Here is a 27,680-nt window from a genome sequence, read left to right as displayed (position 1 = left end):
TTAAGAATTTGCATCAAAGGAGATTTTTTTTAAGAATCTTACCATCCCACCCTTGTTCTTCAGCTTTACAGTCTCTACTTTCGCCTTCCCGTTTTAATAGGACCCAGCCTTTTTAATCTGAAAGAATGTACTATACTGCCAACTTTACTTCTCTTCCCAGCATTCCTTCTCTCTTTTCAATTACCGTCGAACTCTGCAAAAGAGCTGGGCCCCTCATTGTTCCCATTTTTGTCATGTTCCATGAACCCACCACAACCTTGATTTTATGTCCATGACTCTGGCCCACTCTGACACTGTTTTCACCATGGTTAAGACCTGTTTGTTGCTGAATCTATTGAATTTTTTCCAGCACTTATTTATATCAACTCATGGGAGCTTCTGATGTTAATAAACATTTCTCAGTGTTTAAAATGTTCTCTTCTCTTAAATTTTGTGACTGCCCTACATTCCTGAATGAATTATTCTTTCTATTTTTACACTTGCCTGAGGGGTCACCCTTGAGGTACTATTGCAGACCTTCATCCCTCCTCCCATTAGTTACTCACTAGCCTAATTCACCCATTAATTCCCAGGTCTTTATATAGTATCACATGGATTCATTTCCTAATTTGTAATTTCAACCAAGATCCTTTTCTGTGCTTTAGATCCATATATTTAGCTACCAATTAAGTACGCCCACTTGAGAGATTCTTAGATACTTAACAAACAGCAAGCTCAAATAAGTCACTATTTCTTGCCCTAACCCAGATTTTCCTTCACTTTCTGAACCTATGGTGCACTTCATTGTCCACAGGTCAGCAACCAGAATGTTCTTTTTGACTTCTCTGGCTCCTTCTTTCTTTACCCTATTTAATCAATTTCAAATTCCTTTTGAATTTGCCTCTAATTTATTTTGCAAATCCATTATGTTGTTCAATTACTACCAGTCCCCTAGTTCAAACCATTATCATGCCAGATAGATTTCTTCACACACTAAATTTGGGTTTACTTCCCTTGGATCGGCCCTCTATAATTCATTTGCTTTTTCTGTTTTGTTTTATTTTGTATGCTGTATAGTGGGGTCACATTTCATTATTTTCTCCATGTCAGTATCCCATTATTACAGCACCATTTGTTGAATTATTATTATTATTATTTTTTTTTTTGTATGTGTGGGCAGGCACAGGGAATCGAACCCGTGTCTCTGGCATGGCAGGCGAGAACTCTGCCATTGAGCCACCGTGGCCCGCCCTTTGTTTGTTTTTTTGAGAAGTGCATCTCCAATTCATTTTTTTTTTTTTTTTTTTGGAGGGGGTGGTGGTGCATGGTCTGGGATCCAATCTGGGTTTCCAGCATGAAAGGTGATCCAATTCATTTCTTTCTTTCTTTTTTTTAACACAGGCAGGCAGCGGAAATCGAACTTGTGTCTCCGGCATGGCAGGAAAGGATTCTGCCACTGAGTCACCATTGCCTGCCCACAATTCATTTTTAACTTCAGTTTCCTGGTTTAAATCTTTAAATAGCTTCCCATTACCTTCGGAAAATGGTGTTTCCAAGATCCTGGAAGTCACCATATAATGAAAATTTTTCTGATCTGTTGGAAAGCAATAGTTGTTTCAATGAGAAAATTTCAGAGAGACTGAATCCATGCTCCATCATGGAGAAAAAAGCAATCCAAAATATATTTTATTCTTGTAAATCTTTTGAAATTGAATACCATTAAACCAGGTGTTGTTTAGCTTATATGCAGTACTGGAGCAAAGATGGTGCTATGATACAACTACTCTCTAATGGAAGGGATAATTAGACCTTTCCTGAGCCCAGAGCTAGGGACATCTGTGAGCCTAAGGGAGGTTCTGGCTGCTTGGTTCTAATGAGAATAAAACAGATTTGACAAACTTGAATAAGCTTTATTAGTGAAGCCACAGGCATGGTCTCATTCAGCAAGGGCTTAAGATGAACTGTTGGGAAGCATCCTTAGGAGAACATAGAAGGCCCTGTGTATATGACCTGTGTCATACCCAGTATATAAATGTCAGCATGCCCTGGTATTCAGATCCAGGCTAGTCTGGCTCAATCTTGCATTCATTCATTCAGCAAATATTTCTGCATATTTATTATGTGTAAGACATTGTAGTAGGTACTCTGGAGAATACACCAGCAAATCAAACACGGATCTCACAAACATGACGGTTGTCATGTCACGTTTGGAGAAGAAAACGTCTTTCCTACTACCCTCTTCAGGTAAATAGAATAAAAAAGAAATGACTGCCTTTTTAAAAAGGTCACAGCAAAGTAGTGGTAAAACTAGAATCTCTGAAGTGCCTGGCTATCCATTTACCTGTAGTGGAAGCCATGGCCACCACCTGGGCCAAATAGAGAGAGACACATGGAATTTAATTTGTTGAAAACAAAGTCGGCTATTTATTGAACTAATGGTAACTTGAACTCTTACTTTTGAATATTTTAGCAATAAACCTTTGATAACCAGACTCAGTTTTAGTTGATGACAATTTTGAAGCCTTTCTATGATCTAAGCGGAGATCCTGTAGACAGCTATATAATATAATTATCAGGATTACAACTGATAGATGGACTCATCAGTTTTAAGAGATAGTTTTAAATTTCTGGATGAAATTCTTGGGCAGTGTAGGCAAATCTCATTTCTACTACCTATGATATCAATGACAGAAACTGGCCAAGTGTATGATGCTCTTCTTTCATTCTCTAATCAGAAAGAGTTCTAGAAGTAGAGGAAACTGTACTTTGAATCCAGCTCAGATTTTACCTACTCTGTGAATCCCTCAAAACCTCCCAAATTGAGGTAATTATACTTCCCACAATACCGAAATACCTATAGTTGTCTCTTTTTTCTTTAATTGAAGGACTGAAATTATTTGCATACTATTCCTTCATTAAAATGTAATTTTCTTTAAGAGTTCTATTCTTCACAAATGTGATATGTATGTTCAGAATCTAGAACAGAAAAAAAATGACCATAATAGACTCCAAATGATGGTTTTGAATAAAATAATCATGTAGGAGTTTTGCATAATCCCTATTACCACGTGAGATCTTCAAATGTTTCTTATTTGTTAACAATGTTTTCTTGAAGTATTGGCCATTTATTTTTTGAAGCCTGCAACTTTCTAGAGTATACCCAATTATTGAATTTGTGGCTATTTTTTTCTGGAGTTTAAAGTAATGCAATGTATTAATTCATCCCAAACTACTTATATTTTTAAAGAGCATAAGCTCTATGGCAAATATTGTGCTAAGTACAGGAGATCCAATGTTGAACATGAATGATGAAGATCTCACCCTCATGTAATATGCATTCTGGTAGAAAATACATAATAAACAAGTAAATTAAAAATGCATAGTAAAATTTCAGTGTATGGTAAGTATTAGGAAGAAAGATAAATCTAAGCATAGGATAGAGAAAGAGTGTTATTTTAGGATGATCAGGAGAAGGGTTCTTTGATGAAGGATGGGGAGATAGTTAAAGAAGTAGTTTCAGAAGTAGGTAAACACATAGGAATGAGAGATATGTGAGCAAAGTTTAAACAGATCAGTAGGAATTCTCTTTTACTTTTGCTGATTCTTCTGCCAATAGGGATGAGTGTATAACAAATAATCCTACTACCTTAACAAACACAGACAGGTATAGTGGATATTATATTATTTGTTAATATAACAATTTAGAATTCTGTAAATGACAGGAATAGGTGTATGAGTGAGTGTAATTGTTTATATAGACTTTCAATAGGCCCTGGTCTTTGAATTTGTTTGCAGAAAAATAATGCCCTTGGTGGTAACAGATTATGGCATTTCAAGTTTCCTCTTGGCCACCACCACCAACAGCAACCCAATATGATTGCCATTATCAGCTATAATTTCTATTTATAAATACATCTATATATTTTTAAATGGTGGCACATGTTTAAATTTTTCATTCAGCAAAAGATATGTAGACTAATTCACAGCTTTTAGTTATTACATTGAAACACCGTGGCTGTCCTCGGACAAAATAATAAAAACCAGCAAACCAGAAAAGAAACTATACAAAGGGAAAAATAATAGGAATTCTTTGAATTTTCTTTTATATAGACTATAATTTGGCTGTAGAAAGCCTCATTAATAAAGTATTTTTGCAGACAAGCTAGAAGGTGATTTTCTGTAAATCATTGGAAAAATAAAAAATGAATGCTATAACTATTGCTTCCATCCATGCATTATGTCACCTATATGTCTAGGCAGGCGAAAACTGATTAGGGCTCCTCTGAATGGGTCATTAGGTAAGGAGAAGGCATGTGGCTGAGAAAGTGATTTACTATTTATTCTAGTAGAGTATTTTCTTAATGCATAGTACAACCTACGCCACACAATGGAAGCAATTTTGACTTTCATTTTACATAAAAGGAGAACAAAGGACAGCTTTAAGGGCTGCCATTTTTAAAGTTTCTTTTTCAAACCCATGATTATTCAGAAATAGTCTCTGCAATAATTATTAAATAGAGGGAGAAATCCATTAGCTCTAACAAAGAGAGGGACTAAATCCAAGCTGATTACTTCACAGACACAATTTACTTTAAATCCTGAAAAGACAAAGGCAATTTTGTTAGATGAACTATCTTTTCTCTCACAACTTTTTTTTTTTAATTGCTTCTAGTTTGACAGAGAAATATGGTCAAATGAAAGCATACCTAAGGGATTTGTTTATGAGACTGTCTTATAACTGCAAACATAATAATAAATGCTTAAAATAAAAATAATGATATACGTTGTATTAAAGTTCAATAAACCCCTCTTATGGAAAAGTGTTTACTGGGTTTCCAGACATATTTATGCATTCACTTTTACTTTTCTATGACATACTTTTAGCATAGTGCTAATCAATTCCATTGAAGCCAGAGCAATAAGCCTGTGTTAAGTACTTATTCTGTTTACAACACAGTGCTAAATTAATGTGGGATCCAAGGATTCTAAGGTTTGACAGTTGGCCTCCAAGGAATCACAATCGAGTGTGGGAGAAGAGGTTTAAATCACAACTGTAAAGTAAGACAATATATTAAGTGCTGTAATATGGATATAATTGGACAGGAAAGTAGAGGAAAGAAAAGAACTGATTCTGACTAAGGAAAGGAAAAAGTTCCTGAAAGTGATTTTTCAGCTAGCTTTTGTTGAAAAAATTAAGATCTTGATGGGTAAAGGAAGGAAGATAATGTGGAGACATAAAAGGGTTAATGTGAGTGGTGAGGCCAGAGTATTGAACATTTTAGGGGTTAGAAACTGCATGATAGGTGGCAACGGTGCAGCAGGAGTTGAGGCTGAAATATGAGGTTGAGGTTAGCCCATGACAGACCTTGACTGCAACTCTAAGGAGCTTTGGACTCTATTCTCTAGGTACCAGGAATCCACAAAGATCTTTTTTGCCTGGTAGTGGCATAACCTGACCTGTGTTTAGGAAGTTAATTTTGTTAGCAATGAAAGGAATAGATTATAATGAGCAGAAACGCAAGTTAAAGACATCAGTTACCACATGTTATAGCAAGAAAAGATATAGAGTTGAACCACAGTGTGTCAAAGAAAATGTAAAGGAAGGGATGGGTGGGATCTAATATATCTGTTGAGATGTAGGAGGTGAGGGAGAAACTAGAGTCAAAAATGACTTTGGATAGTGGAAAGTTAATGCACTGAAGCTAGATGTAGACTGAGAAAGTTTGTGAAAGTCAAGGTAAAAAAAAAGTATTTTTATATGTAACAAGCACTCAAAAATTTGCTAAATGATGGTGTCCAAATTTTAAGAGTTTGTAACGATCATCTAATCCAGTGATTCTTGAACTTGGCTGGGCATTAGAATCAGCTGAGGAGACTTTATTTAAAATACTCTGGGTGTCACTAAAAGATTTCTGAGTGTCACTAAAAGAGATTCTAAAATAAGTGATCTGAGGCAGAACCAGATACCGGGCATCCTGTTTGAAAAAGTATTTTTGTTCTCCAGGTGAGATGACTATGTGATCAGATTTAAAACCTCCAAAATAATCTGCATCCCTTAACTGAAAGAATATGTTGATTTTCAATGCAAATTTTGATCTCTTTGAAAAATTTCAATTTCTTGGCAGTTTATGGTTCCTCCTCTGGTTCCTCCTCCCCAGTATCTGACTTCCTTTACTCTCTTTGTATCCATTCACTCGCTCGGTGAATGTTAATTTGAAAATCAGCAATATATTTTATATGTATTTTTTAAGAAACTTGGAATTCAAAAATGACTGGAGCATGATTGGTGCTTTTATCATATGCTTTGGAATGATGATATTCAACATGGCTTTAGCCGTCACACATTTATACTTGATTCTTTGACTACATCCTGAGTCCAGCTGTCTCCCCTAACATGCAGTACCTCACTTCCAATTTACTTTCTAGATATCTTCCCCTGAATGCCTTGCTCTCACTTTAAATTCAATATTTCTAAGCTAAAATTTTCCTTTCCTCTAAATCTTCAGCGTTATTTCCACAAATATGTATTGAACATCCAAAATATATCTTGTTCATGCAAAATCATTCACCCATTCATCTATGTATCCATCCATTCTAATTTCAATTTTCAGTCATCCCTTCTTATTATCTATGCTAATAAGATTATCTATGATAATAAGATAATAAGCTGTCTGTTTTTTCAAGTACAACAAAAAATTTTTTTACTAATTAACATTTCCTTGGCTTTTCCCCAGGAAGTAAGATCCTCAAACCAGTACCACTCATATTTTTCCTCCATTATTTCTCACCCCCACTACACATACGCACACACAGACACCTAAAGTGAGAGAATTTTCCTCTGGTTTGGGAGATGAGCCTCTCTCTGTCCCCTTAATTCTGATGTTTTTCCCTCAAAGGCACAATTTCTAATTTGCCACCAATCTGCATTACTAAACTTAGGCTTGGAAGTACACAAAAACAGAGACAGGTTATTTCTTTTTCTCCATTTCTACCCTAACATGATGAATACGCTGCTTGGTTTGTAAGGTTAAGGTAGAATTAAGAGAAGGGCAAAACTTCTGCTAATAAAATTACACATTCCTAGCTAAATGTTAACCTATCTGTACTTTTCTTCCTCATTACTAAAATGAGCATAATTTTACCAGTCTCTCATAGTTATTGTAAAGGTTAAATAATAAAAATGAATAAACAGCATTTATTATTTTCATTCTTATTCACTCTGATAGCCACAGACTTTTAGTCAACTGATAACTGTTTGCCGCAAAGATCAGGGAGAGAATATGAATGTTTAGGGAAATTAAATATGATTTGTGAATAGAATTGCCATAAGGACATCATCAAAATACTTCTCCTGCAATTTTAGTGAATACTATGGTGTTAGGGGCTGAAGGAGCAGGAGATGCAGGGCAATGAGAGGTTCTAAAGCAATCCTGGAGGACTTGTCAGATGTCTTGATTAATTGCTGTTTCTGAAGCATAAATAAGAGCTTCACAAAACCGTGAACAAATATCAAGAGAGCCAAATAAGCTCCCATCTCGCACAGCTCCACTCCAGCCAAGTACTCAGCTGTAAACTAGAGGTGCTTGCTTGCCGTCTAAAGTCATCAAAGAGCTTAGTAGACCAGTAAATGATAACAATAAACAGCTAACCAAGCACGAACCAAGAAATCAGAATTTTCTACTTGTATGCATGCTTAAGCTAGGAGAGATGCCAATCAATGAGTTTTTAAAAAAAAAAAGTCTGGGGCCACTAGAAGATGGCTATTTAGAAACTCTGTCAACATTTAGGGAATCATGCCCAGTGCTTCCCATGGCAGAGGGGAAGCTGGGGCTCCCAGAAAAGTGCTTCCTTCAAGAAGCAGGTCAATTAACCTAAAGCCGATTCTGGTTGGTAAGTGTGGTTAAAGTGACTTTGATCAGGCAGAGACTTCCCTGGTGTGGTCCTGTTGGGATTTTTCAGGCAAATTTGAGTTGCCTGGGTACAGCTGCTCTACTGGGCAGAAGAAATCTAATGGCCTCACTTTCATCGCTCTGAGTGTCAAGGTGGGGGATGAAAGGACTGAAGGGCTTTATGTGAAGTGAAGTTGGAGAGGAGGCACCTCGCTCACCTCGGTGGGGTGGTGTTTTGTGTCACTCTTCTCAACACCTTCAGATTCCATGTTTAGCTCACAGTTCTATTATTTACTGAAAGCGAGACACAAGATCATGTGTTTTTAGCCCTTGATTAAAGAGAGGATAATGTTTTGTTAGAAAAGTCAGCTGTAGGGATTCAGTCTGAATGTGACTGCTGCTGCCGCTGAAAGGTTTTGATTTGGCTAATCACAGAGGTCTTTCTTGAATACTAACTAAGGATTCCAAGCAGAACAAATTCATTCCTGATGAAGCCTTGCAGCTGACAACGTGGGATAATTTGAATCATAGACCTGTAAAATTTGATCAGGATGGAATTAAAAGACTCTTCCGAAGAGTTTTGGCAAATCTATTTTAACCAAAGCAATGCAGTGAAACTGGGAAACCAATAAAGGCCCATTTTTATGTGCAATCTCTCTCGGGATTCTGTTGCTGAGAAGTATTCTGGGGGTTACACCATAGAAGACCTGTTTGCTTGCCTGAAGTCAAACAAAGATATGACAACACTCAGACTCCGCCTTTTAAAAAGGTGCCCAGAACTTTTTAGGGGTCATTTATGGCTAGGACCACATCTTGGGGGTGATGATAACTTCACATTTACTGCCAGCTATGTGAAGTATAGTCTCTTCTTATTTCTCCTATGCTTTATATCTCATGCATTTTAAATTATACACTGATAGAGAGGGAATTTGAAACTGTCATAAAATGATCAGCTGCACCCTTGAACTGCACTCCAAACCATTTCTCTTAGAGTGGCATCTTGGTGGAATATAATGGATTCTTTTTAATCATTCATTTCCGTTATCATAATTACTCGTCTAGCAGTATGATTATGGTTAAGCTTCTCATGACAGAGTAGAGGTGAGGGGACAGAATCAAAGGGGGGCAGAGACTTTTAAAATTTTCATCTAGTGACTGTAATTTTCATCTAGATCTGTGTTTCTACTGGTGAGGAAAAAACAATTTGTACCATGATGATAAAACAGTTTCATTTCTTCATCTTTACAAGAACATGTTAGGAATCAGTATTAGAACAATTCACTACCAGAGGCTGGAACATTTGAAAAAATTTTTCAAACATTTGGTCTGTTACTTTGTTTCTTAGATATTAGGTTTGATGAGGGAGTTTCTGAAAATGATTTAAGGAGCACAGCTATTCAAATTTAGAGGGTGTGTATAGTGGCAGGTTAGTGAGTCAGGATGGCAGTTATTTGAAAAGGAAACGAAGATGGGGAAAATAGAATAGTACACAGTGATTGAGCTTTAAAGATATGAGACTTGAGAGTGCTACAGGGTGGAGGTGAGCCAAGAAAATACAGTATAAAATTGCTGCATTTTATTGACAAACCTAATATTATATTTTAATTGATTGATCTTAAAAATTGAAAAATGTTCTGTAACAAGGAAATCATTATTACTAGAGGTAGGAGTCCAGGTGAATGCTTGACTTCTCATAGCAATGAATAAGCTCTCACTTCGGGCTATTTATCCAGAAGGACCTCTGAGGCATGCAGAGTACTTTGCAGACTAACATAGAGGCCAAAGTGTGTGCCTGGAAGTTTGATATTTATCTTCAAATGCATATGAGAATGGACAGGCTTAGTGTTCAAAACATTTTCTAAATTCAAAGAGAATTTGTTTAAAACTGAGCTGCTCTTCTAAAATATTGCAAAAATTCCCAGGGTAGAAGGAGGTCCATTTTTTTTTTTTTCATTAGACAAGGATCCTTTCAGGGAATAACATCAGGATGAAGAAATTAGGTCAACTTAAGTGACATATTTTCTTTTCTCATTTCTATCTACTTTCATTTCTTTATATCTTGCAAAAGCAATTACCTAGGTAATGAAGAACAGATTTTTCCCTACCACAGCTCTACCTTGGCTTAAATTATTTGTTTAAATGCCCTTGCTTGCATATAATTTAAATATATATGGAAGAAAAAATGGTGTGTGAAATATAGGACTCATAAAGGAGATGATGATTGAAGAAGTATGTATTGCTGAGTCCCATGATAACAGAAGAGAAAAAAGAACTTGCTTTCCTTTTCTGAAACTTATCTCAGAATTGATTTAAGGGTGGGAAAAATGCTTTAAATAAGTGTAGAAGCATTTTTCTTTTGCTTGTTGTTTACTTAGCAAACAGTTGGCAAATATAATTTTCTTATATTCTATTTGAAAATAAATTGTGGAAAAAATAAGCATAAAATTAAAATATTTTGAGTAAATTGGAAGGTATTTCTGCTGCTATTCACAGCAAATAATGGACCCACTTTGTCCTGGAATTGCTGGAACAAATACAACAAGTCATTTTGTATCTCCTTGGCCTCAGAGTATCCAGCTTGAAAGGGAAATGCCAACATTCACATAATTCAGAGTTATCATCTATAACTAATATTATAAAGGTTTGAAATGTATATTCATGTCTATGCAAATTTAAAAAGAGAGCATTTTGTTTTCTTGATATTCTCATGTTGAACCTAGAAATAAGTACATATTGATTTTTAAAATTATTTTGGATACTTGGGAAAATAATCAGTAAATATTTTGAGAAATATCTATGGACAAATTTACCAATACCTAGAAATTGACTATAGCCTCCGTCTGTATGAAATTCCCAGCTCCATGGGGTTGTGTCTAAGCCCTTATTAGTTTCTCTGAGGCACTTGCAACTGCTCACACACTGTTTCTTAAAACTCCCTGCTTTCAGTTTCTGTGAAATTGTTCTTTCTTGGTGTTTTAGTTTGTTAAAACTACCAGGATACAATATACCAGAAATGGGTTGGCTTTTACAATGGGGATTTATTAGCTTAAGATTTACAGTTCTTAAGCCATGAAAATGTCCCAACTCAGGGTATCAAAAGGACAATACCAGAACTCTGAAGAAAGGCTGCCAGCATCTGGGACACTTTTGTCACATGGGAAGGCACATTGACAGCGTCTGCTCCCGGGTTTCATTACTTTCAGCTTCTGGTTTCAGTGGTTTCTGCTCTGTTTTCTGTGGGTGCTCTCTTAGCTTCTCCAGGGCTTTCCTCTAAACTTCTCTGGGTTTTATCCTCTTGTGCAGGCCTCCATTAAGAGGATTAATACCCACCTTAAATGAGGCAGGTCACATCTCAATTGAAATAACCTAATCAAAACGTCCCACCTACAACAAATCTAAGAACATGATCTTTTAAGGGGTTCATAAAACTTCCAAACTACCACTCTTGGTTTTTCTCCCACTGACTCATACTTCCTTCATTTCCTGTTTCAGCATCCTTACCCCCTTTACCTCCCCCTTTTGGGACTTCTGCCATGTTTCTGTTCTCCTCTTATGCTTTTTCCTTTGTAATTTTTATATATGCCTATGGCTTCAAATTTTTCTACTAAGTTAAATATTTCCAAAGTTATTTCTTTAGGAGCAGACCTCTCTTAGGGTATCCAGTTTCAACTTTTGCTCCCATCCGTAAGTTCCATATAGGCATCCTATTAATACTTCAGGCATCCAACTCTTTCTGATCATGCTGAAGTTTAGGAGTATCTATTCCTTGATGTATTTACTTCTAGATGCCCCCACTCCCTGAATACTCACCATCACTCTAAAGACTTATAGTCCCGTATCACTATATTTAATATATTCAAGTGATTACTTAATTATTTTGCATTAATGTCAAATAGTTAGCAATTCAATTTATACACTGAGCTCTTTCACTACTCTCTCTCTCTGATCCTCTTCTGCTTTTCCTTTCCTTAATGAATTGTATAATCCTTCACTGTCGTGCAAACCAGAAACAGAGAAGTTACCCTTGACTCACCCCCACCATAGGCAATCCAGTCCAGTCATCACTGTTTTCACTTCTTAATATCTTTTGAAAGTCTTTGCTATGTCTACTATCACAACCTAATCAAAACTACCATTTTCTCTCCCATACGATTGCATAGCCTCCTAACTATTCTTCCTATATACACACTTCTTTTTTTCACTCTGTGCTTTTTGTTTTTGTTTTTTGTTTTTACTGTAACTAGAGTAGAGCCTCTCAGAACACCTGAAGGTGAACGTGAGAACAGGAGGCCAGGTCCATTTCAGGGGTCAGTCACCAACGGATCTCTCAAGCTGAACCCAGTCTGGGTTTCAGGTAACCTGTTTAGAAGAGATCTCTCTTCGCTCTCATCTGTGATCTCCCTTAAAAAACAATACAAACGGGCAGGCCATGGTGGCTCAGCAGGCAGACTTCTTGCCTGCCATGTCGGAGAACCAGGTTCGTTTTCCCATGCCTGCCCATATAAAAAAAAAAGAAAAAAAAATCAACAATATAAGGGTATCATGAAAATTTTATCTGGTTACCATTTTTACATAAAATAGGGGTTTGATTTCATTGCCTAACATTCTTGGAAGAATATGCTACGAGTTTGTGATGTAGCCTATGGGGAATAGAAAATGTATGAGTCAGGGTTCGCCAAATGATTGGAATCAATAGGATGAATATATAGCCATATAGATATGGATATAGTATAAATACAGATGTAGGTGTAGATGTAGATGTATAGATATTATGAAATTTATTATAGGAATTGGCTCCTCTGTCTGTGCAGATTTGCAAGTCTGACTTCCTTAAGGCAGGCCACCAGTTGGGAATTCCAGTGAAGGTTTCAATGAATACCCCAGGAGAAGTGAATGGCTGAAGCAGAGACAAATTCATTTCTCTGACTACTGATATCATCAGTTCTTTCTTTAAGGACCTTCAACTGATTAAATGAGACTCCTCTCATTGCTGAAGCAATCTCCTTGGTACCGCAAGCATGACTCTTTCCAATAGAAGGGCCCACTGGATCTGATGTCACAGAGGGAAAAACAGGTCTCAGTGTGAAGGTGATTTATGCAAATGCACTTTCAAGGAACTGGAGGAATCTTCCTAAAACCAGTGCGAAGTGAGTGGGTTAGACTTTTCATAGGGAAAGGAAAGGAGGAAGGGAATGAAGAAAAATTAAGTAATGGCCACATGATGCATTCTTGTCAGGTAGATGATGACAGTGGATCTTTGAGAGAAGGGCACAGGCAATTTCTCAATTTTCTGTTGTCTCAGGCATGCCTTGTTGTTCTAGCCACAGTGATTAGATTTAGATATTGATATGCAAGCTCTTATGTGCAGTATTTTTGTGACTTTTTTTTCAAACTTTTGTCTTTTGAGGAGGAAGCCTCTGATTCACTGGGCTACAGGGTGCTTTCGATGATATTCTGTTATTTTATTCTGTAAACAGAAATGAGAAATTCTGTTAATGTCCTTCTGGAACTAAATACAAAGAATAGACTGCTAAGCTCAGCTAGGGTAGGCATATTTTTCAGCTATCACTTTGTTGATTGTAGATGTAAGCAGCCATAGATGCAAATGACTGGCTAGTGATTTAAATCCATGAAATACCTTCACAGTATCCATCAAGCCAGTGTTTGCACGGTCAAACAACCAAACACTTAACCTAGCCAAGCTGACACATGAACTTATCAAGAGAAGCATTATAAAGATAGTGATAGACCAAATCTTGAATGATAAGCAAAAGTCAGCCAGATTAAAAGGATGGGGTGGGGAGCAGGCAAACATAGAAAGAGCAAATTGTTCATGGAGGTGAGAAAAAAAATTGGCTCTGCCTAGGAATAAAGTTTTAGAAATTTAGGAATAGATTTCTGAAAACTAGAACAAATTGAATCTGAAAAGGTACCTGGGGCCAGATAACTGAGAGTTTTGCAAGACAGGTCAAGGAGTTTTTAGTTTGTTAGTAGACTTATGGTATCAGCAAGGGCAATGGCGGGTGTGGGGGGAGGGAGGGCCCATCATTCCCTATCACCTGAGCCACAAGTTATCTGCACCACATGTACCTCCAGAAGTGAGCATTCATAGAATATATAATCTATTAGCAATTAGAAGCTTTTTGTAGGCTTTTTATTTAAACTTTAATAAGAACTTACAGAATGAATAAGTACTTAAGAAAATCTTTTGCCTTTCATATACTGGAAGGGAGGCTAGAGGAAATCCTTCTAAGTTTGTGGAAAATATCTGAAAATCAAATGATGTGAGGCAGAAATTTAGACCTAAGACAGAATATTGCATTTGAGATAGCCACCATACATGTTTTTTTTTTTTTTTTTTTTTTTAAAGGGAAACATTTTTAAACATTTTCTTGTTTTATTATATTTTGTTTGTTTGTTTGTTTTTTACATGGGCTGGGGCCGGGAATCGAACCGGGGTCCTCCGGCACGGCAGGCAAGCACTCTTGCCCGCTGAGCCACCGCGGCCCGCCCACCATACATGTTTTAATACTATTATTTTAACAACAAATCTGTCTTTAGGTGGAATCCACTGCTTCATTGGATGCCTTTTAAAATCAGAGTCCATAATACTCATATATTAAAATATTTTAAAATATTAGAAACAAACTAACTATAGGTGCTGTCAGGTTTTATATGTCATCCCCAGGGAATATGGGGCAAAATTGATTATGCTATCAGAATCACATGTGTCCTTTGAAACTGCACCCTTTCTGATTTGAATCTATATGACAGAAGACCTCCTTTGGGAAAGTATCTGTCCCTGCAGAAAGGCTAAGCAGTGTGTTCAGAGACACGTAGGTTTTCCTCACTGAAATCACCTATGCTAACTCTCCCACTCTTCAGGTGCATTGAAGTATAGCTTTGAAATGGCAGGTGACACTCTGCTGCTTATTGTGTCTTCACACAATACAGCTCCTGATCGTGTTGTCACTTCACAAGAAGAGACTCAGTTGGAGAGTAAGTTGAGTTTGCTGTCTTCTCAGAAATGAACAAAGAAGCTTTCTCCTGGAGAATCAGATCTTGAAATTTCTCGTCTGATTGAGCAATATTTCACCTGGCTGAGATGTTCACCATGTGCTTTAGACTTGCTAAATGCATTTATAGACTGAAGACAAGCAGTGGGGAAAGTGTGGTAGATGAAATGAAGTCTTTTTCACACTGTCCCTTTTATTATTGCATTAAAAAAAGGGGGGACTCAAAATAGATCGAGGTAGATTTATCTTTTAATGAAAATCGCCGGGAGGATTGAAGTCAAATATTCTTATCTTTTCCTCATGTCTCCAGTGTAGGACTCTTTTGCAGGGCTGACCTTGCAGTGTGGTCTTAGAAGAAGCTTAGATGATATTGTGGACTGACTGCCTTCAGAAGTAACTTTTAAAAGAGACAATGAAGCCAGCATGCAATTTCTAAGCCGCATTGTCCTAGCTGGAACATGTCAGCTTTTCCAGAGAGCATAGGGCAGAGAAGTTCAGGGCATTGTGAGGAGTAAAAAGGAACAAATCTACAGGACATTGTTAGGAAACTGGCCTCAAATGCTCAAGAGGCTGTCCGTGGTACTTACAGATTTGAGTGGTTAAACTTACTATAGGTCAGAGGCTGGGCAGGTCTAACCACTGGTGGGAATTTTCATGCCTCCTCAGCAGCTATGGGTTCTCAGCACATAGTAATATGAATGCCTCTTTCTGCTGTCCTTTTTGACTCATATCACCCAAAATTGGTTCTCAGAAACCTGATGTATCAATGGTGACTTTACCAACTGCTACTTGTTTTAGGATTTGTTTTCTTACATAAACCAGTGAGGCCACAGACTGTTAATTTTTATGTTTCTTTTGGTTTTAGTTCCTTCTTACATGAATGTCAAAGTTCATTATAGAGGAAAGGGTTGGCTTTGATGCTGAAGGGAATGAAGGTACAAGTACGGTGCCTGCCCACAGAAAAAAAGAGGAAAAGGAACAAGAAGACAAGGGAGTAAGGTTTAAGGAAAGATCATTGTCAGCATTTCAACAAATTACTGTGAAGAGATCGCATTTTGAAAATATAGTAATGAGAATTTAATGTCAAAATGATTGAAATTTTATGTCTAACTGCACTCAACATGACAAAGAATTCTCTTAATCCTAATTAGGAATAGGTGGGAGCATTTTGATTTTTTTTCAATAAACTATCTAGCTCCTGGAACTAATTGTCTTCTAAGAGCAGTAGATAGGAGAAAAACACAACTGCATCACATGTTACGGAGAACAGAAATAGCATCACACTGATTCCATAACTCCCTGAACTGGAGCAGCATCTTAATCTAGCTGGCAATTAAAGTGCTACATATTTATCTATCCTAATGGAAGGTTTTACACGTTATACGTATTATTGTACAATCACCCTACTATGAATGAATGTTATCTGCAAATGGCAAAGCAAGTTTGAAGAACTAATTTGGATAAATAAATTGTATCCACTCTCCTGAATGAAAGTGTCAATGAATTTATGGGCTGCTTAGCATTTTAAGGGGGTTTTGTAAATTGGCAAGACAAATCTATCTGTTATTTAGATTTGTTTGCCTGAGACTTCCCTAGTAGAACTGTTACCAGACAAAGGTCTTGGGTTCTTTCTGCCAGAAGTGGCAAAAGAGAGAAAGTTTCTTACTGTGTGTGTAGCAAGAGAGCAGACGGCCTAACGGCCCCAAATCTGTCTCCGTGAGTTTAGAGGGCTCAAGGTTTTTAAAGATTTTAGCAAGGGAAGATGAAGTCTCTTCAGATAGTAAGTTCAAAGCAGAAAAGGAGACAAGTGTCATCATTATCATTTCAATAGGAGAACATAAATTGAAAGGAGGGAGGTAGAGCTATTCCTTCAGTACTAAAGGTGTAAGCCAAAAGGAAGAAGTAGTTAATGACCGACTTCATTAGCATCAGGGCCTTTGCCCTACAAGGGAATGACCAGCTCTTACAATCACAAAAGCCCAGGACAAGGGCTTTTTATATTCAATTTAGATATCAAGGCAGCTGGACTGCAATTCAGAGATCTCAGGTATTTCCCTGTCTACTCCAATATTACAGAAAGCAAAAAAAGGAATTTTTATATAACGATTACCAGTCAAAATCATCCCTTAAATACTGATTTTTCGGTTACAGAAACTGACTTCCATTCCCTCTCTTACCCTCACTTTTTCAATGATTCACAGAACCAATTAGAATCTAGCCAGGGATGACTGAACAAGCTTGATTAAATTTAACTTTTCTCCACCCACCTGAAACTTTGCCAGACCCTCCCTCCAAGACTCCTGGACCGTTGTCTGGAGAAAAGGAGATTAAAAAAAAAAAAAAACAATCCGTTTTATTTCCTCTCTCACTCTTCCTTCCTCTTCCTCATCCACCTCCTTCTCTGCCGCCTCCTCCTGTTCTTCTTCATCTTTAAGATCAGAGGGTAAGTTCCTTGGGAAAGAAAACCAGTGCCTATTTTTTCAATCATTCTGGTCGAGTGCTGATTCCATTTAGTCCTTACATTCCAAGATACCCTCTAACTTAAATTCAATTGTGCCATGGAAGTAAACTATGCTCATTCCTGGGTCTGACTGCAAACCTTCACTTTTATTCATTTCAGAATATAAAGATGTTTTCATAGTGAAAGTGTAACCCTCTAGCCACATGCTGTTGCCAATTAACCCATCTCCCTTTTCAAGATTTTAATGAGTGTGATTTTAGCTTACTTCCTCTCCCTTGTTTATGTTTCACAACGCTGTTATAACTGTAAACTGGTACCAATCTAACAATCTATTTGTTCCAATGCTTTCTTGTGTGTGTGAGTCCCTTGTCAGCTTAGTCTCTTTAGTTATTATCTTATGTTAATTAATCAATTTATAATACTGAAGTAAACTGTAACCTAATGCTTAGCCAGGCTCCTTAAAGAACCTCTTAGATTTATGCTAATTCTGTAAAGTGAAGGCTAGTGTTTATCCCACTTCTTGTCAGTCTTCAGACCCCCTACTCACACACTTCTAATTAACCATGATAATTACTATCTCCACCTCCATTTTTCTAATCCCATAAAAACCCCAAACCCTTACGACAGGGAGACAGCTCTGAGTCTTTTGCTAGCTGATGGAATGCAATATACCAGAAACAGAACAGCTTTTAAAAATGAGATTTCATTAGGTTGCAAGTTTACAGTTCTAAGGCTATGAAAATGTCCAAATTAAAGCAAGGCTATAAAAATGTCCAATCTAAGCCATCTAGGGAAAGATACCTTGGTTCAAGAACGCTGATGATGCTCTGGGTTCTTTACTCAGTTGGAAAGATACATGGTGAGAACTGCTAGCTTTCTCTTCAAAGGCTTCTCTGGGGTTTTGTCTTTTCTGTTGGCTCTGTTGGTTCTTATGGCTCTCATGACACTAAAGCTTTTTCCAAAATAGTTCCTTCTTAAAGAGCTCCAGTAAGCAACCCCACTTTGAATAGGTGGAGATACTTCTCCATGGAAAATATTAATCAAAAGCTACTACCCACAGTTGGGTGGGTCACATCTCCATGGAAACAATAGAAAAGATACCACCTAGCAACATTGAATGAGGATGAAAAGACATGGCTTTTCTGCGGTGCACAAAAGAATCAAGCCAGTACGTATATATCTTATCTTTTCGTAGTTAGATACTTATTTAACAGTCTGTAAATACTTTACCTGTTTGTAAATATTTTACCAGCTTTAACAGTCTGTGAATATTTTGCCAGTTTGACAAATTTTGCCACATTCAAGTTAAATTTATTATTGCAAATTAAAAAATATTTGATGGTTATAAAAATAGGAAATGTTAGTAGCATTCTGGAGTGCATCCGGTAAGGTCGCATTATAAAAAATAGGGATGATTTGAGTGCAAGTCTATGAAAAAGAGTGAAATGATTGTGTGTGTGTGTGTGTGTGTGTGTGTGTAATATGGTATGGCCACAATATGATTTGGATTTAGGAGAAAAGTGGCCTGAAAATTGTTCTATAAATCATAAGACCATATTACAGTTAGAATTGTTTTATAAAGAGAGGTGAGAACTGTTTGAACAATTGGATTATGTGGAGCCACCAATAATACACCATTCTTACAGCCTTTTGAATACCACCCAAGAAGCACTCATTTTAAAACACAGTTTCTTGTATGTACCTGAATGCCCAGTTCTCTTATTGGGCCTAAAGATTAGGAGTGAAAGGGACAAGGAGAATGCTGCAGATTAGGCCATATTTTGCATAGTTTATACTGTTATTCCTCAATTTGGAATTGTTTCTTTTCCTAACAATATCTTTGCAATGGTACCACAAAAGAGAAATCATTATTAAAACATAGTTATAAACTTGGAATGAGAGTAATTAAAAACCATCCCTATAAACTATCAATGTCCAATACAATACAAATAAAAAAATTGATTCTACTTGAGTATGCACTCCCAAAGATTATAGAGGTACTAATAAAATAAGTTAGCATTATATCTATTAGATCTTTAAAATGAGGCAGAAACATGACTGATATATTTGAGAAACTGAAAGAGGCCAATGTGGCTGGAGAGAGTGAAAAAGGGAAAAACTATACATGAGAGTCTTGGGTGTTGAAGATTATGCAAGACCATTGCAAGGACTGACATTGTCTGAGTGAGATGGAAGCTACAACTTACTTTCAACCTAAAATTTCCAGTACTTGTAAATGCAAATTTTATTTTAACATCAAAATTCATTTGACAGTTGTACTTCTTGAACATGAGGTCAAGACAAGACTAATCCTTATGACTTTAGCTTTTTCCCTTTAGCCAGAAGGGGGATGGTGGTGGGATATTTTGTCACATAGCCATCAATATACACATAGGAGTATGAGCATTTACTGAAAATGCTCCAGATGCATCTGGAGCCCTTTAAGAGGAAACCATTTTGGAAAAAGCTACAGAGCCAAAGGTGCTAAGCCCACATAACCAGGGACCTTTGGAGATGCAGAAGGAAATGCCCCCAGGGAAGCCTTATGAAATGAGAAGAGAAAGCTAACAGACATCACTATATGCCTTCCCACATGACAGAGGTATTCTCGACCCATTGGCCTTTTCTTGAATCAAGGTATATTTCCCTGGATACCTTAGTTTGACATTTCCACAGCCTTAGAACTGTAAGACAGAGCCAACAGAAAAGACAAAACCCCAGGGAAACTGTAAACTTGCAACTTAATAAATTCTCTTTTTAAAAAGCCATTCCGTTTCTGGTATCTTGCATTCTGGCAACTTTTCCAAACTAAAACACCATGGCTGGTGTCTGACTCTTCAAAAGGTCTGGATACTAAAAGGAGGCAGGACCTGCCCAGCAGAGATAACACAGAATGAGGAGACTGGCACTGCGGCACACTGAGCCCTGGAGTTCTGGGTTGCAAAACATGGCATTCCTGTGGTCTTGGTGTCCAGGCCTGGTTACCTGGGCAGTATGGGCGGCAGTTTTCTGCTTTAAGAAAAGGTCATGACACCTTTCCTTCTGGGATAACAGTACACATTCTGGATCTTTTGCAGTGGTTTCAAAATATTTGACTCATAATTGTAAACAAAGGTGCTTAGATTTAACCACACCTTGAAATATTTTCTATTTTTTTAGTGATGTCTCAGGGTTATGATCACTATGCTAGATTATACTCAACCTGGCAGGGATACATTAAAAAAAAAGATAGTTGATTTAAAGTACATATAAAAATATATCTTGGAGACTTATTTTTCTTTCTTCCATTTATATTAGCATTCAGGGTTTTGGTTTGGATTATGTGCTGGTTTGGAACTATGTACCTCAGAAAAGCATATTCTTGGACTGAATCAAATCCTGTGGGTATGAACGATTATAAATAGAACCTTTTGATGAGATTAGTTCAGTTAAGTGTGGCCCAGGTGATTCAGGCCAGGTTGTAATCCTATTACTGAAGGCCTTCTGGGGAAAATCACAGACAAAGAAAAAGTCAGATGGAGGGGCCAGAAGTTGAAAGTCAATGAAACCTGGAAGAAAAGGGAGAGGCCACCATGTGTGTTGCCATGAGACAGGGGAGCCATGGACCAAGGATCACCAGCAGCCAGCTCCAGAACGTCAGTTTTTAGGATGAAAGCATTGCCTTGATGAAGCCTTGATTTTAGACTTCTCCTAGCCTCAAAACTGTGAGCCGATCAATTCCTATTGTTTAAGCCAACCCATCGCATGGTGTTTGCTTTGGCAGCTAGGAAACAAAAATACAGATTATATTTCATACAATACTATCATCTTTTAGGGCTGAAGATCTCTAAAGAATTTACTGTTCTTCTGGCTACAACTAATTTGTATTCCTTGCTCAAACTGCAAAGATTTTCTTTATGAATAACCTGAAAATATTACTGTGTATTAACAACATAACTTGAGAAATAGTTATGCAATTTCTCTTGAGAATACAAATGTGACCAAAAGGATATGATCAATATAATTGATGGTTAGTGAACTCATTTTCATATTACTATTATACTTAACACCTATTAAATGTGTAACTCAATAGACAAGAGATAACTTCAAACTTTAAACATTTTCATTATTAAATACCAACTCTTATAGTTCAAAGAAATCCTTAGTTGTAAGACCTTGCTTTATTTTAGGAGAAACTAAAACAAAACAAAACAAAACATAAGCATTCCAATTAATCTACAAGCGCTATTAATAGTAAACAGCAGTTGATTTTAAGATATATTAAATGAGAGGCTCAGAATCAATGAAATATAGTAATTAAATAATTTTATCACTAAATGTATCAAGAGGCTACTATGTGTCAGGTACTATCAGAGGCACTAGTCATAAAATGTTGAATAGATATACTGCAACTCCAATTTGGAGTTATTCAGTTTTGTAAAGTAAATAGAAAATTAAACATGTAATGATAAAGTATTGACAATGCTGTGATAGAGGAAATATAAATTGGTTTTTGAGCTGACTCTCAAATGATAAAGAGATGCTAGCCAGATAATATGTAATGGACATGGGGTATCAGGAAGGGTGTTCTCTAGCTAAAAGAAATACACCAAAGGAAATTGAAAGAGGAAGGTACATTTAGGAGACTGAAATGATGTACTACTGTTTGGCCTATAAAGCTTAAGCATCAAGAAATGAGATTAAAGACACAATAAAGATGCAAGTTTCTGAAGGGTTGATAAGCAAGGAGTAACGGAAAACTACATTTAGATCTATAATAGCTATCATCTAACGCAGTCAAGTTGCTAATCGCCTGAGTGCATCTTCTCTTTGGGACACACTGCTTCCTTTGGAGTGAGTAGAATTAAATGTTTGGTGAGAGAAAATGGGTACCTGGAGAATCAACCTGTAATTAACAGAACTTCTTGACTTTTGATATACAGGTGTGCACATGAGTATATCTTGACACATGCAGAGAAACTATAGCTTTCTATCTGGAAAGCTAGACTCATGATGTTTTCTGAGAATTATTCTTTCATCCAAGTATTCCAACAGAAAAGGCTTTTCAATTTGAATTCATATAATAGAGCACTAAATAGTGTAAATTAATTGTATAGGACCATGTGCACTGACATCTGTAAAGCTCACAGATATCATGTTAAGAGAAAAATTCAGTGGTAGAATGATATATAGAGTGTGATTCCACTCTTATAGAGCTTAGAACCATGCAAAATAAACTCTACATTGTTTAGTGATACAAACATTATGTTGGAATTGAAGATTATATATATATATTTTCCTATGAGAATCCAGTTCCTTTATACTATTTCCAATATCTAGTATCTTTGGTGGGCCGCATATCCTCAAGTTCTCCCCATCATACTTGTAAGTATGTTATTCTCTGTTTATTTGAAAACAAAGACTAGACCAGGCTTTTTGTTTGGTAGTCCTGAACTCTGCCCTGCAAAAATATAACCTGATTATTGACTTTGACAGTCGCCCACAATTGATCCAAGGAAGAATGCCTTGAACTGTGCTATCTAATTCAGTAGCCGCTAGCCCTGTGTTGCTATTGAGCACATTAAATGTGTTTCAGGGAAATCTGGGAATTCAGTATTATGTAGGGCACCATGGATCAGATCACCATTTCTTTCCCCACCAGGTCCCTGATTTTTTGACATAACATAATACGATATAAATTCCTTGTTTGAGAATTTATCTTCTTCGAGCTGGTATACGCGAATGATTAATTTTGTGCCTGTTCCTCAGCTTTCCCTGCCTTCCCACTGCAGAAGAAGAATGTCTATTTGTGGGCTCCCAGGGAACCTCTCTGTCCTTCATATTGCTTTTCAATTGCCTGTTAATTGGCAGTAGCTTTTCACTATGTTTTTCTAGAACGTCAACGATTGCGAGTAATAATGGCTGTTTAACTCTGTTGTAAAAATAGGCATTCATTTCTGCTGTTTTTATAATTGCTATTTCCACCATGCCTGCTGTTATGGCACCAGTATACTATCTTGATTCACTGAGGGAGAGTTTCACAATCCTGTACTACCTTCTGCCCACAGGAACTTATGCTCCAACTGCCAACAATGAAGGGATGGGTTCATCCTTTCTAATGATGCGACAAGTTATCTAGCTCTAAAGCACCACCTTATTGCCTGATTTCTCTGCCAGTTCCATCACCAACTGCCACAGGTTGGGTTCCTTGGAAGTAGATGCTGAGAAGGAGTTTTACAGAAGGGAGTTTATTTATTAGGGATTAGTACCTGTGAATGAGAGTGAGCACAAGCATGATTCAGGAGAGGAAACAAACTCTAATGCAGTACTCAGCCAACCCTATGGAACTCATAGACTCCATCATAGTTGTCTCTCATTGGGCCAAAATGACTAGTCACCAGCTATGAACCACCATGAGGTTGGAGTGGCTCTGGGCAATGTAACTCTCTGGAGCTGAGTCAACACAGAAAAAGCTGAGAACTAGAGTGTGTCTACTGATAGCTGGGGCAACATGCCTTTATTTGAAAGAGTTCTGGGAAGCATAGTGGTATGCCCTCTCCAATGCTGGTTATGCAGTCCAGGCCTTTCTTCTAAATTCTAGAGCTGTATATACAACTTGCATCTGCATTTGGATATCTTAGAGAAGACTCAGACTTGTGCTGTCTAGGAATGTGCTCTACCTTTTAACTCTATCCCTTCTCAGTTGATAGCACTAACATTCTTCTGAATGCTCAGAAGAAAACCTGAAGAGGCATCCTTGACCATCTTGTTCTCTCACACCTTGAATTGAACTTGAAGTCAAATACGTTTGGCTCTAAATTCCAAAAAGCACACATCCTAAATCTGACCATATTTCTCCATCATTACTGCTGTCACTAAAGTCCAAGTCACCATCATCAATATCTTGGAGTTCTAAATTATCCTCCTAACTGGTCTCCCTGATTTCAACATTCTAGGCAGTTTATTCTCAATATAGCAGCCAAATCGACTTTATGTTAATTAGAGCAAGTCTCAGCCTAAAAGCCTTAAGCAGATCTCTCAATAAAAGCCAAAATTAGCTTACTGATCTGCATATTGGGTTGCTCCCCAACTCTGGCTCATTCTGTAATTTCTCTAATTTAATTCCATAGTGTATTTTCCCTTGTTCACTCCACTCCAGCTGTGCTGGTCATTTTGTTCTTTTCTTCACTCTTTACTTAGTGTCTCAGCACTAGTGGTTCACCTTGCCTAGAATTATCTAACTCTCATTACCTATGTAGCTAACCTCCTCCCCTCTTAAGTATTTGCTCAAATGGGGCCTTTCCATGGGTGCTTATCATTCCATCCAGATTCACAACCAGTCACCCTTCCAACTCACCAATCACCCTTTCCCTTGCTCTATTTTTTCCATAGCATGTACTTTCTAACATACGATACAATTAATTTGCTTTGTTTATTTTTTATTGTCTTTCCCTCTATCCCACCATTAAAAAAGATGCACAGTACTCAGTGGGGCACTGGATTTTGAAGGCAGATAATGCCCTTGGAAAAAATTGTCAGAAGATAGGGGGATTCTATGGAAGGTCATGATGTGGTAGGAGCTGCCTTGCCACTTTAGCTTTATGACCCAGCAAATGCAATGGTACTAGACATATTAGTAGTAGATTAGGCTGCTTTGTTGATTTTCTGGAATACTGTAATAGGAAAGACAGCACAAATTCTAAGAGTTTTGGAGTAGGGTTGGGTCTTCTTTGAGAGAGAACTAATTACAGTTTGAGAAACAGCTCTGGATATACTAATGAACCCACTAAATATAGAATGCCTGACCTTGGGGCTTCAAGTGACTATGCAACTAGAACTGCCCATCATGAACTAGGTAGTATCAGATACTCTGAGTCTTAAGACTGTGCAGGTGCAACAATAATCCATATGATAGAAATCGTAATAGGGCTTAAGTAGACCTAGGGTGTAAAACTAAATTACATGAATAGGTGGCTCAAAATCCTTGTTCTACTTCTTTATTGAACCATTCTTTATCCCTTAGCTCACATACATCTATAGCCTCATCTGCAGTTCCCAAGGACCAAATAACAGAGAAAGAAACCTTGACTGTGATTCTCAAATGAATCAGTTCAATATCTTGCTGCTATTCACTACAGCCCAACCCAGATATGGTCCTAAAGGACATGGATGAGAAGAAACTTTCCAGGTAATCAGAGTAGGGAGTAGTGTCTTTTGCCATCCACTTTGTATGGAAGGAGTTGGCCTCAGGTATGGATATACAAGCACTCTTGGAGAGTGATAAATGATTTGACTGGTTGAATAGGGATATAAGAGGACAAAGATCAGAAGATATAAATGAAGAAGTCTAGGTTACGGCATGTAGATGAATACAGGCTTGCACAAAGTTTTTGGATATTGTGTATTATTAGTAATATCTGAAAGAGAAACTCCACCAAAGTGCAGAATCCCAACTACGAGGTGGACCCATCCTGCTGATGCTAGCCTCATTCTACAGCCACCACAGTATTCGTACATTAGACCCATTAAGTGGTTGGCTGTGGTGGATGAAACTATGCATAAACTCCACAACTGCAGCTGCTGAATGTACAATCTGTCAATGGAAGCAAGCAATGTGTGCTCTCAATATGGTACCGACTCATGCTGAATAATTTGGAGGCGTATTGAAATGAGGTAAACTGAAATGCCACTGGACCTTTTCAACCCTGGAAGAGGCAGCAGTTTGAAGTTGCCAGTATTGACATAATTATGGATATGGATTTACTTTCTTAGACAAAGTGCTTCTGTCAACATTACTATTTAAAGTTTTATATAATTCCTAATTCATGGAATGGGATCTGCTCAACATTTTCTCAGACAGAAAATTGTAAAGCAAACAAAATGGTACAATATGTGCATTGCTATTACCATAAGTAAACAATCCGATTACCTTAGTACATATCTCATCACTGCAAAATGCCAGCCTAATATGACACTAAGCAACACTATGCAAGTTTGACTTGCTGACCTTTAAGATGTATATACATTAAATTAATGATCTATATAGGGTACTTTGCTCCAGTAGCTAGAATACTTATATCCTATAAACAAGTAATAAAAGTGCCACTGGCCCTATCACCATTACTTATTGATCCACTTTGGAAATTTTTATTTTTTGTACTCACAACTTCAGGCTTTGCCAAGTTTGAATCCCTGGTTTCAAATGGGAAGTACTTCCTCCAGAGGACACAGTACAAGTTCCACTGAACTCGAAGTGAGGATTACTGTCTCATGACTTTGGACTCCTCATCCCACTGAACCAATAGGAAAGAAAGGAGTTATCATACTGGCAGAGGTAGCTGACACTGATCGTGAGAGTGAGAGCTCATGCTAACTAGTAAGAAGTGGAGAGAGTGTATGTGGGAGTCAGAATATTTACTGAGTGTTTCTCAGTTCTTAGTACCTGTAAATAAATGTGAATGGACAATTGGGGTAATTATGAAACACTAAGAGAGTGTCAGTTATGGCTCAGAGTCCTTGGGATAAAGGTTTGGGTCACTCTCAGGAAAGAAGCCCAGATCAGCTGCGATGAGGGGACTCTAAAAGGGGTGGTGTAGGAAGGAGATAATGAGTTTCAATTATGAGTTGAAGCATTTATGCCTGATGGCAGCATAGTTCCCAAACTATCCTTCTTTTACAATGTCTTTTGTAGAGGTGCCAGTCATCTACCCACTTTGAGAACTGACTATAATTGGAATTACTGGAGGGTATAAGCTTATCTGAGTGTGCATGAGAAGGGCTAAATATCTTGTGCACTGCCTCATATCCTCTTGTCCTCTCTTCAGATTCTAGTCACTAGTTCAGCAAATAATGTTGCGCTGACACTGCCTCATTTCAAACATGGATTGCCTCTTTTGCTTACCACCTGGATGCTTTTCTTACATATGTTGTGGGACCCCTGCAGAATCTTGGTCAGAATTCAAATGTGAAACTCTGAAGTTCATAGAGTTGATCATGACTCATGGGGAAACTTTAGGGAATGCTGTAGTTCTTCCATTTCATCCCTTTAATGGACAATTCTGAGATACTTATAAATTTTTTTAGATGGGTCAAGTGGGATGGAGCACCCATTTTCTACAGAAGCAGCCAACTTGAAAAACATCTTTTTATTAGCTTTCTCTTTTTTCCTATTTTGCTTCCCTGTTCATCACTTCTACATCCCAGGATCATTTACCAAATACACAATTTGCATGGAAACCCCTTTGAGATGTGTTTTAAGAGGAGGCCATGATATGAGTGGGCACATTTTTTTGTGACTAGAGTCCTTAGTTTTATTATCATCTCTAGGGTGTCTGAACATCTGCCAAATTTTACAAA

At 37.4% G+C, this 27,680-nt stretch overlaps 1 long non-coding RNA gene across 1 annotated transcript; it reads left to right on the top strand.

The window, feature by feature from the left end:
- The first annotated feature begins 12,939 nt into the window (after positions 1–12,939).
- On the top strand, positions 12,940–16,253 carry LOC143665322 (uncharacterized). Its single transcript, XR_013166874.1, has 3 exons — positions 12,940–13,015; positions 14,754–14,867; positions 15,750–16,253. It is a non-coding gene; the product is annotated as an uncharacterized LOC143665322 (long non-coding RNA).
- Positions 16,254–27,680: the final 11,427 nt, after the last annotated feature.

Source organism: Tamandua tetradactyla, chromosome 21 (assembly GCF_023851605.1).
Source record: "Tamandua tetradactyla isolate mTamTet1 chromosome 21, mTamTet1.pri, whole genome shotgun sequence".
Taxonomy (NCBI): Eukaryota; Metazoa; Chordata; class Mammalia; order Pilosa; family Myrmecophagidae; genus Tamandua; species Tamandua tetradactyla.
Note: the sequence above shows the minus strand (reverse complement) of the source record. Positions and strands in the feature narration are given on the sequence as shown.